The sequence below is a fragment of the Lygodium microphyllum genome, chromosome 9, assembly GCF_053477565.2.
Source record: "Lygodium microphyllum isolate KBCC chromosome 9, Lygodium_microphyllum_v1.1.10, whole genome shotgun sequence".
In the NCBI taxonomy this organism is placed as follows: domain Eukaryota; kingdom Viridiplantae; phylum Streptophyta; class Polypodiopsida; order Schizaeales; family Lygodiaceae; genus Lygodium; species Lygodium microphyllum.
In genome coordinates, this window is record NC_141143.1 from 120,496,274 (window position 1) to 120,511,278 (window position 15,005).

Below are 15,005 nucleotides of genomic sequence, written 5' to 3' on the forward strand. Positions count from 1 at the left end.
CCAAAGCTCTCCTCAACAGCATAAACCCTTAGTTTCTTCAATCCGCCTAGTGTGACCCTCCTCTCCTCACACAAACAAATTTGCATAACATGAGAAGGGCCCTTAGTCCTTAATCTATCCTCCTTTCATAGTTTTCCCTCTCCTTTACACATGACATGCTTTGGTTAAAACCTTTCAATAAGCTTCTCTTTACATTTTTCTCAATGAAAAGCATTAAAGATTTTCTTGTATTTTTGGTGCGGTTGCTTCGAACGTAGGCCGCCACCCTCACTCTCTTGCTAGGCTTGGGGGCTTAGATCAGACACTTCAACCATAACGATGGACGCGATGGAATTGTAACGTTGAGTAGTGGCATGGCCTTCTCTTTTCACTGTTTCGACTTGCTTTCCTTGCACGTAAGCCTCTACCTTAAACTCTGCTGCCACCTCCCACAAATCGTGCGCACCGCCAATCAAAGTGAACGCCGCCTTTGCAGGCACTGGCCATCTTCAAAGGATGCCATGACTGTCGAACAGTACAAACCATCTCCCATAAAATCAGACTGTCCTGGCAAAATACATGGGGGACCGCCAATTGACACAGCCTCCCTGACATCAACCCTGCCGGCTACCAGCAACTCCACCTTAAAAGCACGTTGTAGCTGTAGCACCAGCGATGACATCTTCCTCTTCAGCGATGCACGACCTCTTCGGCATCTGCTATCATGCCAGACTTTTCGAACTACTGCCTTCGGATATGCATGCAGCAGTATGAAAATCAGTAGAGCGAGGATACCGAACCTGCAGATATGCAGCAGCATGAAAATCAGTAAAGCGAGGATACCGAACATGCAATTTGCTTTACAATCGTCAATTAATGCAGTCGCAAGTCTCCCTCAATCAGCCAAACGCCATAGGACTATGGCTTCATGATGTCGCCTTAATGATCATACAATGATATCACCGCCTTATCATGTCATTGCAACCAACAAATAGTATTGCCTCTAGACCTGGTTGCTCATAGTAGCATCACTGTATTAGTCGTCGACCAACCGACACGTAGCTCAGATACACAGCGCCTTCCCAAAATGAACCCGTTTGCTCTCATCAGCAATCTGATATGCTTCCTTTGTCTTTATACACACAACGGAAGACTCTCTCACTCTCATGTAGACACTCCCCCAGCACGAGTGCACAGGACGTCCTCTTTTGTCACCATGAGTTTCAAAGTGTCACCTTCCTTATCTTTCTCAAAAAGATCGACTGAAGTGCAGCATCCTAGTTTCGGTTAAGGCTTCCCCCCATTACACCCTCCTCAACATCACAGGCAGCCTCAAATTCTTCAAGAAATGAAGCTGGCAAGGTATGGTTTTGCACATGAGATAAATCCCATGCCCTGGATCCAAAAGGTAGAATAATCCACAAAACTCAAGATACTCATACACACGGAACTCTAAACCATTTGCTATGTAGTAAAATGAATAAAAAATATCAAATTCCTCCTATTCCCTAGTTATAACTAGTTTAACTATTGCCAAAAAAATTTACTACATAAAACTCAAAAGAATCGGACATATAACTAGCAAATCTATCACTTTTCCTATATAGTTAATCCTTTTTTATACTAAAATTCAATCTTCCATATAATTAATCTTTTTTATATAGTAAAATGTAATCTTCATGATAAATAGACCTATTTGATGTACAATGAACCTTTCTAAATTAGAAGTATATTAATTTTCTATATAGAAACTAGCTAGATTCAGTACAACTGTAATAAATTAACCACTTTTCAACATAAGTTTATTCTCTAAAAACAATTGTTGCAAGTGCTAAATTGGTTATTTTCATATACTTTCTCTCTTCTTTGTAATAGCCATATTTTTAGACCAAAGTAAGTTACCATTCGTGAATTCTGCAAATGTAAAGTCTCAGCCTTGCTCGTGACATATGGGGATTGAGAGGTAGAAGAGGCTCTCAACATTGGCAAGGTAGATAGGAAATGCCCAAATGTAAGGTAGAATCATAAATTATTGCTCACTTGTTCATTCACTATAAGTATAACAAGGGAATCCACCAATTCATGTAGGACATTATCAAAGCCTTCCACCTAAAAGCATTCACATAGAAGGAAATCTTTCTTGATGAATCCAATGGGCTGCCTATGGTATTTTGGGCCTTCATAAGGATCCACTACCTATGGGCCATATGGTGTTAGTGCAATGACTCAATCTTTAAAGGCAATTTTAAATCTTTCTCATCATTGGCTCCAAAATAGGATTTTATTTTGCAAGTCTCAATCAACCACCTTGGTACTCATGATCTGAGCTCACTACAACAGAAACGAGGCATAGACGCGCATGTTAGACGCGTAAAGTCGGGCGCATCTATCACATCGTCTATCGGCGCGTCTATACATGCGTGTAAATAGACACGATTTTTGCGTCTATATATCCGCACAAATAGACACGCTTATACATGCAAAAATAGACGCACACGTCAAAATTCAAATCATACTTAAATAATTTCTTTTCAAACTACGCCTTTCCTTTCCTACGCTTTTTGCGGTTCTGAAGCTTGAGTTTAGCTAACATGCAGTCTCTTCATGCCTCACCTAGTCTTTTCATGCCTCACCTCCTCATGACTCACCTCTTCTTTCATTTCAAACACACAAGAAGGGAAAAAGGAAAGCCAAGGAGAGGAAGAAAGAGAGAACAAGAGAGAGGAGAACAAGAAGAAGCAGCAAGCAAGGAAGCAAGCATCAAGGGAGGGTAACTTACCAAGAAGAGGAAGAAGGAGAAGGGAGAAGCACTACCACCCGCCACACCAAACACCCAAGGTGAGTCTCTCTCTCTCTCTCTCTCTCTCTCTCTCTCTTTCTATCTTCCTCTCTCTGCTCTGTCTATGTATTTAGGATTTGTGATTTCATTATGTATTGCATTTTGTAAATCAATAATGGCGGTCGCCTGGCAAAATCATCCGACCAAGTGCGTCTGATAGTGCGTCTACATCTCAATGTAGACGTAGATATAGACACGGAAAACGTTTCTATGGGGGCGCGTCTTTCAGCGCGTGTGCTCTGCAGTGTACATGCGAGGATACACGCGCTGACAGACGCCCAGAGAGACGCAGGTATAGATGTGCACAGAGACACAGGTATAGACGCTGTATGTAATATGTTTTATCTACACAGGGTAATATGATTTTTTTTGTGTAGATGTGGAATCCTGGATCCTCCAGCACCCCATTCAACAAGGAGCAATTAATTGGGGAGATGACCAATTATCTTGGTCGCCCTCCCATTGCATATGAGGTTTTCAGTGTGATGTCTGGGACACCTATCACATCTTTGCCTACACAGGGATCAGCTGAGGTACATGGATCGGTCGAAGCACGTACATCTGCAGAGGCACGTGTATCGAGTGAGGTAGAGGGTAGTGCACATCGAGGGAGGAGGGAGAGTGGTACAGGAGGACGAGGAGGTCGAGGGCTTTGTGGGGGTTGCCTAGGTGGTGGCTCTCGATCACCCTCACCAGAAAATGAGAGAGGTGAGCCTCCACAAATGTAATACTCTATCACTGATGTTGGTGGTATCTTGCATGACTTCGAGGGAAGGGAAGTGATAGCCTACTTGAGGAGTGTCGTGCATGCCACATACAAAGATTGCATGATTCCCTTCAAGCACTAAAAAAATGGTTTGTGGCAAGAGGTGATACGGGCAGTACATAAAAGGTACCCTAATCCCGAGAATTCACGATTCTCAGATGATTGGGGACGGTCAAAGGTGAGAGACGTGCTTCATAACAAGAGGTCTCACCTTATGACGCGCACCAAGGAGTCATTGTGAAGACAAGAGCAGGGGCGCCCTAGATATGGCCAACCACCCAATTGCCACCGCAAGGAGTGGAAAGAGGCCAAGAAGAGAGCAACGGAGAAAATGACAAGTCACCAGCATGCAGAGGCGCGACGTATCCAGATGGCAACCATGGGATCATCACATTATGAATCGAGTGGTAGGGAGTCATGGGAGGCTGAGTTTGTAAGTATTATTAGATTCATTTTTTAAAATTAAATTTTGTAATTTGTTTCACTTCATTATGTAGTGTGTTTTAATACGTTGTATGTTCAAATTGTTTTGTAGTTCCATATCGTTGGTAGGATGCCTACTCCTAGAGTGGTAGGCTACCATCGAGGTCATAACCAGGCGTCCACTTGGCAGCATTTCTATGAGGAGGGACTCATCACGGAGGAGCAATATAATCGCGCCATGAGGATTCCACCACCAGAAGAGGTATATTTTATTTTTTACATGAAAAGTATAGATCAATATGATTTATTGTTTGTAATGGTATTTATATACTTTAATCCTTTGTGTAGGCAAACCCTGATGCAGTTGAGGATACCGAAGGGGGGACTAGCAATAGCGGTGGTGGCAACGGTAGCGGCACAGGCAACCGTGGTGGTAGCGATGATGATGCCTCTTCTAAGGAGATATAGAGGAGCCCCATGCATGCATGCCTCCCCTTGGCTTGTAATTTTCATTTTTGATATGTATTACTTTCAGCTAGTGCTTGTGACCATGACCATGCTTGAGGTCACAAGCACTAGAACTCATAATGTAAAAATGTTTCATCTATATATATGAAATTTCGTGTGCTACATACATTGTTTTGTTTTCAGTATCCAATCTTCGAAATAATCTTTCTCTGTTTTCCCTAAGTATACAATTTGATGTTGATGGGGGGGAAAAAAACCAAAGAGCATGTGGCCTACAAAGCCACATGCTCTCTGGTTTTTTTTTCATACCTCTGTTTTGCGCGTCTATCAGCACGTCTAAATTGCAGGATAAATGCGCGTCTATTCTCGTCAAAAACTTTCAGAGTAAACGCGATTTTAGATGCGTAGATACACACCTGTATTGACGCACAATATGAATATATCCACTTTTTTATAAATATGATTATATATTTACGTAGCGCGTTTATATTGGCGTCTTTAGGCGCATCTAAGTGTGCATCTACTTCTGCTTATAAGCGCACTTTTAGATGCGATTTTGTAGACGCGAAAATAGACGCGTTAATAAATGCGCCCAACTTTTTTTTTCACAATTCAAATATTGCGTCTACAAGCGCGTCTATGGAGCCTTTTTGTTGTAGTGGCTAAGGACCAAGTGCAACAGAATAAGGGAAACATACCACCCCAGTTTAAAAGACACGGAGGAAGAAGCTACTCGGATCAAAGTTGAGAAGCTCAATCGAGTTCTTGCTACCATTCGGGATGCAATTTGCTGCTACTAGTTTATGTGTTCATCTAATGCTAATGGACCCCACTCTAGCCCAAACCGCTCTCCTTGCTGCTCCCTTAGAAATCCAAAATGCTATAATGTATCCCATCAAAGCTATATATGCATCAGTCCACCTTTTGGTCTACTTAAGTAGAAATACGTCCTCTTTGATGATAACATGGCCCATCCTTATTGCCAACTTTTAGATCCCATAAGCTTATACATATTACTTTTTACCTTATTTAAACACAACATTAACGCATTTCTCAAAAGAAAAAGACATATGGGGATTGAAAATAGTATAGAGAGAACATGCATACTAAATACACATTTAGGTAAGGATCAAAAGAATATTTGAGTCATTTTATGGCAAACCATCATCTGAGATTATGATTGGTATTACTTTGTGCAATAGATACCCTCATGAGCATAATACTTTGATTATATTGTTAGCCAACATCTCACAATGTGCCATTATGATGTATATAGCATGTCTTTATTGGATAGATGTGTCATGATGAATTACACATATTTTATGGGATAGGTGTTTTGGTATGCAATTAATATTTTTGAAAATAAAACAACTTAACATTCTCTCCTACACATGGAAAACATTCTAATATATAATCTGATAAAAAAAGTACTAGTATTTCATTAACTATTGTTTCCTTAACATTTGAAGTGAAGTTTAGATTGTGGATCTTAGTGTTCTCTAAACTTACGTTGCTAGGTTTAAAGGCTCAAGTGGTTTAAATTTTTTTATACCAAGTTTAGGTTGTAGATCTTAATATTTCTTGAACTTACATTCATGGGTTCAAAAGGCACATAAAATTTAAAGTCCTTATTATCATGTTTAGCAAAGTATCATAAGATTTTAAGTTCTTCACTAAGTTTGGAAATGTATTAACGATATATCGTCTTCAAAAGTCACAAGGGTTCATCTGTAACTAAACATTAGTGGTTACACATATTAAACCTACAAAAGAAAAAGCAAAGATAACTCAAGGGAAGTCAAACCCCAAACACAATTTGTGTCTACCGAGGAGTCCACCCTGCACAATTCAAAAAGAATATTTGTATAGAGAGAGGCATAATTGCCTCTAAAAGGCAATCATGCCTCACTCTCACTCTCACACACACACACACACACACACACACATCTCTCTCTCTCTCTCTCTCTCTCTCTCTCTCTCTCTCTCTCTCTCTCTCTCTCTCTCTCTCTCTCTCTCTCTCTCTCTCTCTCTCTCTCTCTCTCTCTCTCTCTCTCTCTCTCATGCACATTGCTAAGTAAGAGCATATGACTTTAATTCCACATATACACATGTGTAGCTCCCACGATATGCACACAAAACTATGTCCTCTAATAAAATTCAAAAATTATAAACAAAAAGTAAGTGGATTTACAAATCAAAATAAAAGTAAGTGGATTATTCTTATCCAATTCGTGCATGTTTTTTTAAAAGATCTCCAAAGCAAAACCATGAAAGCATCCCATGATTAGTAGAGACAAACCTAATTCTCTCTTAAGGTTGAATAATCAACATCAACAAAATTTTGTTTGTTGAGCCAAAGATATAAACTATTACAAAGATATATTATATATTACAAAGATCTTTTTGGGATAACAATTAGGATTATTTTTAAGATCCCTTATCTAGAATAATATACCAACAACAAGTCATTGGGTTACTTGTTGAAATTTAAAGGTGCCAATGTCAACAACATATGCCAAGGTATGCATTTATCAAGAGAGCTTGCATGAGTTTGGGTTGGGCTACACATGCTAGTGAGTTAGAGGCACTCCTTTACGCTTGCTCTTATCTATCCTAAGCCGTGCTTTAGTTATCCACAAGCAAGAGAAAATGGTATTGCAAATCCAATACCATGACCTTTGGTCTTAGTTAGGACAAAATGCCTTCCATGTCTTGCACTATTGCTGAGAGAGAGAGAGAGAGAGAGAGAGAGAGAGAGAGAGAGAGAGAGAGAGAGAGAGGATATGGTGATAGAAATAATCATTTGTACTAGGATAAGGATGTGATGATGAAGGATTTGAATAACATATTTGTCATATATTACCAATGAGAGGCTAAGTGTATTCAGCTGATGAAGTAAAAAAATTTGTAGCTGTACTACCACAATAGATGGATCACTGTTACAATAGATAGAGAATGAAGAGCTCAATATTGTCCTTGTTGTAAAACCTTTTGATAGAAGGTAAAGTGCTCAATCATCATTGATGGGATCATGTGAGTATTTCTAAGAAGGCATCCCAAACGAATCTAATAGGACGATATTCGCATGACTCCTCCTTATTGATTTGAAGCTTTTGGGTAGATAGGAATATTAAAGGATATAATGCAAATTGATCAAGTATGTGCACAAAAAGTGTTACTATTGGGTGGGCAAAAATCACCAAGTTTGGTCCATTTTCACTAAAGATGGTCATGCGGATATTAATGATATCGTCTTTAAAATTCACAAGAGTTCATCTACAACTATACATTAGTGGTTATACATATGAAACCTACAAAAGAAAAAATAAAGATAAACTCAAGGGGAGTCGAACCCCAAACACAATTTGTGTCTACTGAGGAGTCTACCTGCAAAATTCAAAAAGAATATTTGTATAGAGAGAGGAATAAATGCCTCTAAGGCAATCATGCCTCACTCACACACACACACACACACACACACACACACGCACGCACGCACGCACGCACGCACGCACACACACACACACACACACACACACACACACACACACACACACACACACACACACACACACACACACACACACACTTTCTGTCCCTCCCTCGTGCACATTGCTAAGTAAGAGCATATGACTTTAACACATGTATAGCTTCCACAATATGCACATGAAACTATGTCCTCTAACAAAATTCAAAACTTATAAACAAAAAATAAGTGGATTTACAAATCAAAATTAAAGGTCAACTCTACTTTCACATCATCTAATGACCTTTAATATTCTTATCCAATTTGTGTGTGTTTTTTAAAGATCTCCAAAGTAAAACCATGAAAGCATCCCATGACTAGTAGAGACAAACCTAATTCTTTCTTAAGGCTGAATAATCAACATCAACAAAATTTTGTTTGTTGAGCCAAAGACATAGACTATTATAGAGATATAGTCTAAATTACAAATATATTTTTGGGATAACAATTAGGATTATTTTTAAGAGCCCTTATCTATATTAATATACCAACAATGAGTCATTAGGTTACTTGTTGAAATTTAAAGGCGACAATGTCAACAACATATGCCAAGGCATGCATTTATCAAGCGAGTTTGCATGAGTTTGGGTTGGGAAACAGATGCTAGTGAGTTAGAGACACTCCTTAATGCTTACTCTTATCTGTCCTATGCCATGCTCAATCATCATTGATGGGACCATGTGAGTACTTCTAATAAGGCATCCCAAAATAATCTAATAGGATGAGGCTCAAATGACTTCTTATTATTGATTTGAAGCATTGGGTAGATAGGAATATTAAAGGATATATAAGATATAATTGGACACTAGATGTTGGAAACGGGTCTATTAGAGATGTAGACTCTATTAGATATGCAAATAATTCCACATGAGTATTGGTAGCTAATATTATCACTGATGAGACAAAACAAATTTTATTTAAAGAATGTTGCATGTTACCAAGATCTCTTTAAGTCTTCCAATTTTGATGAGATATTGAAAATATCTATAAGACTTGTGTTTGGAATGTTGATGATCGACAAATTTTACTCACTCTACTCACAAAGATAATTGATGTGGTGAACACACAAAAAATCACCAAGAGTTGAGTCATCGAAAGGGGGGGGGGGAGTAAGATTTTATAACAAATTGGTGATGCTATCAATATGATCATGTGACTTATCTTTTTCTAGAATTCTTCAGAAAAGAAATAGAGAAATAAATACTGATAAACTCAATTTTTAAAAAAAAGTTCTCATCCTACCATTGAAACACTAACCTTAATATATTTTCCCTCTATTATGTTTTGGAACTCCCACCTTCTCTAAACTATGACTTCTCTTCTTTTCCCATTTTTCCATTCTACAACATAGCAGGCCATACTTTGTGGACTGAGCGGAGGTGCACATACTTTCATGCTAGAGAAAGAAAAAACACTTGAGTCAAAGAAGCAATAGTTCTCAGCTAGTAGAGCTTTGTGGAGTTTTACACTATTCTACCACATCATCGCAGCTTAGTAATATTTTGCAATCTCCTACAAGGACACAGGTACTCAAAAGTGCATCTCTTGATTGAAGGATTATCTAATAAGCTGAATAGCACTTATCATCATCTATATAATATAATAATTATAGTTCATCCTAAGAAGTGTTAATATTTCTAATCTATTGGACTCTCATAGACTCATTGGTGCATTTAAATTTTTTTTCCCACAACATCATGATAAGGCATGAAATATAGACATCATAGATTTCAGTATCAGTCACACCATCACTAAGCTCCAGTCTAGGTACAATTTTGCAATGTATTATAAGCTTCTTTTTAATACTTTTTTAAACATAGTATGGATGTGTAATCAATATATTATAATGATCATGTTTTCAATACACTATGGTCGTCAACTAGTTTATAACAAGGTGTGGAATGAACCACACCCTTGCTTGGCAATGCCTAGAATAAACTATTGCTATAGGTCTATGTTTCGTTGGCCATGGCACCAAACCATGCATCTATGAGAGCTTGATTAACTGCATCAAAGCAGTAATTCCCATTTTGGGTTATTTTTCTAGGCTGCAGAGACAGTACTAACTTTCTCTTCCTCTGGTTGCAATAGCTTACTGCTCTCTTATACATTGACATTACTCCTCTTCTTTCTATTACAGTTGAGACTTGAGGAAGGACGTTGCCTAGGAAGCTTTTGCACTAATGATTTGAAGTTGGCCACACCAATCTTGACCACTTTAGGGGCCTTGATACGAACTATCCTAGTAGCTAGGGATTGATTAGTCTCCTACTTGATGGGGGATGGACTTAGGGTAACTATTCATAAGTCATAAGATGGAGCTAACCAAGATGTTGAGGTCCTTAAGCTTGTATCATCTGTTACATATCTGTAAAATAGAAACAATATCTGTGATCCAAGTGAAAGATGCAATGTAGATCCTGAGTAGGCTTTTAAAGCTATTCAAGGCCAATAGAGATAGCTATACCAGCCATGAAACCAAGAATGACTATATGGGAGAGAAATTTTGTTATAAAGCCAAGCATGTGCATAGTATAAATAGATGAAGTTAGCATCTGAAAACTAGGAAACTACCAAAAAGGATCTACACACTCTTTTTGGAAAATGCAAGAGACTCCGATATTAATTTCCAAGACCTAAGTAGACTAAGGACTCTTTTTGGAATCATGGATGCATGCAAGCTAGGACAACCCCCAACATATCTCCAGCAATGGAGTTGCAAAATACCACAGGTATGGTAGGTGCCTGAATGATGGCAAGCTAATGCAGTTGGAGCACCCATATTACAGGCCTTGTTGCATCCTTGTACCACTTTGCACTACCATTGTTGCTATTGAAGGTGCTATCCTACACCAATTCAATAGCAATAACAAGCAAAAAGATCATCTAACGGTGCATTATGCGAGTAACAAATGCATGAGCTCATAATCTAAAGTGGCACCACATTTAATTTCATTGGTTTGACCATATTCATCACCACCAGGGAACCTCAGTCCCCTAGTACCCTGCAGTGATTAGCAAACTCAAGATAAACCATTGACATGGCATGGCACTAACCATGGAAGATAGCTATTACTCGCCTTGCTCCATCGAGGGCTACCAAGTCTGATGGATTTGCGAATGGAAAATCAGTGTCATGATGGTCCTCCACCCCTTCCTTTTTCCTGCATGCATCCCTGTACTGTGCAGTAGTACCACTTTGACATCCTTTGGGTATCAGCAGTAGCAACAACAATAGCAAAAAGATGGTCAGTACCTTATACATTAATGGCAAAGGCCCATGACATGACAGTCATGGGCATTATGCAAGTAGCAAATAATTTCATTGGTCTCACCATATAATGCCATACCTTCCAAAGGATAAGCAAAAGGAGGTGTTGTAGTAGATACATGTGCACTCGATGTCTGCACTGGTTGAATACCTGCACTGGATGGGCACCTGTGCAAGCTTATAGATCTCCTTACCCCACAAATTTGAAGGGGATGCAATGGCAGTGGAGAAGGAAAAGAGGAAGATGCAGGAGAGAAGAGCACATACAATGTATGTGTTGTCCAACTGAACTGACCGTATTATTGCACTATCATATTATATATGAATAAAGAATGGGTGGTAACAGTATACACGGACAGGTCTAGAGACCTTTTACCCCAACAACCTCCCACTAAAAGGCTAATGTGGCTGGGGAGTGAAAACAAAGAAAAAAGACAAGGTAAGGAATCATGACATCTCACCCATCGCCCAATCGAAAAGCAAGCTGTGCAAGAAGTGTCGGGAACCTCTGCAGAAGAAGAGCCAAGCATCCTGGAGTCCATGACATCCAGGAGATAAGCGATCCCGCAACTCCATACAATAGAGCAATCCGAGAATGCTTCTCATGAAGCAAGCACAACTCATTAGTGCACGGCTGTAAAGCATTAGACTCATGCATAGCATCATCGTGGCACATACAAGACAGCGGAGAGCAGTCAAACTCTCCAGAGTCAATCATGGAAAGAGAGCCAACATCCTGGACACTCATCCAACGAGATCTCAAGACTACGTGTGGCCTCAGCGAAGCGAAAGACTAACATATGGCAGGCTGTCCAGCCTAGAAAACTACAATAAAATGGCTCTCATGAGCCTGCAAGGGGTCTAGCAACTGACCACCAACATCCTGACCCTAACTGCTATGCATAGCTATGTCATCTGGGCCAATAAGTGCCTCATTTTCACATAAAAAGCTTGTTTTAATGACACTATAGTTGCTATAAAATCAGCTACAAAGTGTACTAAATGCTCATCAAGAGGCCTGAGAGGTGTCTGCATCTTATAGAAGACATCATGACAGTGTCAAGTGCTTTTCTGAAAATTGAAAAGCCCTAGTCAAACTGTAGTTAGGTTTGATTTTTGCTAGCTTACTTATTTGTGTGACAGTTTGTTTTGTTGTTTCGTAGTTGGATTTCTTGTGTTTGTTTAGCCTAGGATTTGCTTCTATCATTTTGTTTGAATTGTTGAGTGTGGAACTTGATAGCCTTGGTCGAGCTTGGTATTTTTTTTAACAGGATGAAGATTGTGTTTGCTAGTAGCTACAGAACATTGAGAAACAAGGTTTTTTTTTTTGAGACTCTTGTACATCACAAGGGATAATGGGTTCACGAGCACTTCACGTTGCACTTGTTGATGCACTGCACTCGGGGGTCGTCTCCTCTTCTTATCAAATACTTCCATGCCATGGGTTGGGATTATGGACATTTTGCACCATCATTGAGTACTAGCAAAGCATGAGGTCCGCTGTAGCTATATGCATTAAAATTTAGATGCATGCACACATGAGAGAGCATCTGTCATTGAGCATGCATATTTCTTGCACGCACCATTTGGGATGTTCATCACAAAGTTAGGAACCTCTGGTTGAGAGTGTAAGTTGGTTGGGAGAGTTAGAGGGTCATGAAGGACGCCATCAATTGTGAGAAGGGTTGTTCATATTTGGTCAACATCTCAAGGACCATCATTATCTAGAGAGATTGTGAGATTTTTGGATGGGTGGAGCGGAGTATATCATATCTTTTTTATGAGAGTTGACAGGTGGGGATACGGATTTTTTAATTAATTAAGAAATTTTGTTTGCATCTTGCATGAGGCACAATCATCTCTAGATAGGCTAGGCACAAATATCTTCAGTGCATCCATATTTTTTGTGTGAGCATTGTTTGAATGGTAGCATGTCATGGATTCGATTAATTGCATATTTTATCAAATCATGTATGGGTGTGCACGAAGTTCCCTTCCAAAACATATTTCTGCTAGGGCACACTGCATGAAAATAAAAAAATTCCAAGAATGGTTTCGCTCCTAGCATTCAAAAGGATGCAGCTTTGTATGATGAGGCTATGGTTAGGACGATGCTTCAAGAGCTTTGGGTACGATGCAAGGAAGGTATTATGCATGATATGTTGTTCTCCCTCAGGACTGATTTGGTTCGCAACCTTGGCAATATGTGCAACCCAGAGCTGCACATGGGAAGATTTCACGGAGACAAGATATGCCTTTGGAAGAACTGCACTTCTGTTGAGTGAAGGAGGGGCTTTGTTTGATCAGCTTGGAGACATCTTCTACATTGTTAGTAGAATTTTTACTAATGGAGCACTGCTAGCCATTCTTCAATGTAGCACATGTTGAGGAATCTGACCCACAAAATGACATTTCAAGAAGTTTTTGGACACAAATGGTGGAGTTCTTGGCTCTACTCCTACAGGCATGGCACCCCGTGTACCCGTGTTTACACCCATGGTTTGTCCTTCCTCTTTTCCTTCTCGACCTTCACTTCAAGCAGGTAGCACATTGTCTCTACCACGACTAGTATTGTGTCCAGGTGTCATTCCTTCCAAGTTTCCATTGGGGCCTGTGGGATCAGATCTGGGTGCTAAGGGTGTTGGCCCTCTTCTTCTACCTGATAAGCCACAGACCACAGTATATGTTGGAAAGATAGCTCCAACGGTGGATGATGAGTTTCTAAGGTCTATTTTAGAGTTGTGCGGGCCTCTAAAGGGCTAGAAACGTGCCCCAACTACTGGAACTCCTAAAGGATTTGGATTTTGTGAGTTTGAGTCAGCTGAAGGAGTGCTTCGAGCATTACGGTTGCTGAACAAATTCAGCTTTAGAGGGGCAGGAACTTGTGCTCAATTTTATCCAAGCAACAAGAGAATATCAGATGCTAGTAAATCCAATTCAATGTCAGAAGCTCCTGGAAAATCTAGAGATGGTGAGTCTGTTGCTGATGGTGGGAGAAATGATGGACATGAAGGAAAGAATGAAGAGGAAACAAGTGAGAACAAAGCAAGCTCTGAGCTTGATAGGCTAGAAACAAGCTCGTCCGATCATGGGAGACGGTCGGATTCTCATAGGGATCATGACAGAGAGAGGGACAGACAAAGGGAGCAAGAACGGCGACAGCGAGATCGTGAATATAGAAGTCGAGAAGCTAAACGGGCATATGAAGAAAGGGAGAGAATGTGGGAGGAGCATGAAAAGGATAGAGAGCAGTTGCGGAATCGTGAGAAGAAGAAAGAGAAGGAGAGAGAGAGAGAAAGGCGAAGGTTGATGAAGGAGCAAGAAGAAGATAGTGAAGAAGATGGATGGTGGAAGAGGAGGCATAGAGGGGATACATTTGATGAAAAATGCAGAAGGATACAAAGAGAGAAAGATGACGATGAGGAAGATCGGCAGAGGCCGATAGGCACAGACAGAGGGAGGTCTCATCCTTACTTTGTCGGTGTTCCATCGTCATGGACTTTGAACTAAGGGCGGCCAAGGAGAAATGGGAGCGCGAGCAGAGACAGAGGAAGGAGTGGGCACAACAGAGAAGCAGAACATTGAGTCGGTGAAGAAATTGGAGGAAGATGAGAGGAATACGATTTTGCTGATGGGAATGATCAATTTCCTGTGTCTGACATTGGAGAGGAGAAACACGAAAGCAAAACGGCCATAAAAACACGCAAAGAGTCAGCAAGGATAGCATATTGAT

The 15,005-nt window shown here is 40.0% G+C and overlaps 1 pseudogene; it reads left to right on the forward strand.

The window, feature by feature from the left end:
- Positions 1–13,738: 13,738 nt before the first annotated feature.
- LOC148031499 (uncharacterized) lies at positions 13,739–14,782 on the forward strand (annotated as a pseudogene).
- Positions 14,783–15,005: the final 223 nt, after the last annotated feature.